This window comes from Arachis duranensis, chromosome 1, assembly GCF_000817695.3.
Source record: "Arachis duranensis cultivar V14167 chromosome 1, aradu.V14167.gnm2.J7QH, whole genome shotgun sequence".
Classification (NCBI taxonomy): domain Eukaryota; kingdom Viridiplantae; phylum Streptophyta; class Magnoliopsida; order Fabales; family Fabaceae; genus Arachis; species Arachis duranensis.
This window is the reverse complement of record NC_029772.3, coordinates 7,333,050-7,333,819: the sequence shown is the minus strand read 5'-3', so window position 1 is coordinate 7,333,819 and position 770 is coordinate 7,333,050.

Below are 770 nucleotides of genomic sequence, written 5' to 3'. Positions count from 1 at the left end.
AAATTTAGGACCTTCCAAGATGATCTTCCAAAGTCTGTAATCCACGGCTTGTACAAATATCTTCATCCTCTCCTTCCAATAGGTATAATTTTTTCCATTGAAGAGGGGAGGTCTGTTGCTTGATTGACCTTCAGCCAGATTGTAGGACAACACACTTGCGCCACTGTTTTCTGCCATGAGGATCTTTACTCCAAGCTGCAAAGCTTGATCTCTTTGAGACCAAGCTCTGATACCAATTGATGGTTTCAGTGGCTAAGAGAAGGGGGGGTTGAATCTTAGCCCCCTTATTTGAAGCTAACACTTGCTGACCTTCAGAGAAGACTTTTCTATTTTTGCTCGTCACTGGACACGAGCAACTTTGTTTTGTCTTGTCCCTTGCCACAAGACTTTTTGTTTTGTCTCGTCACTTGGCACGAGATAATTCTGGCTTTTGCTCCTGTGTAGTAGAAAACAGAAATGGAGTAGAAAGAGAAGAAGATTGCACCCAGATATATCCTGGTTCGGCTGCTAAGTGTAGTGCAGCCTACATCCAGTCTCCATCACAAACATGATGGAATTTCACTATAATCAATCTGATTACAACTTGTAAAGTGCTAACCCAACTTACAAGGGGATTCCTACAGAATCATGATACACAACATAGATGAACAAAGGAACTCTAAGACATCTATAGCTTTTCTTTTAATTTTGCACTCTCTGCCTTTTTCCGCTCTATGACTTTTTCATACAAACCTCACTGTTTGCCTTTTTCCATGAGACTCAAGACATGA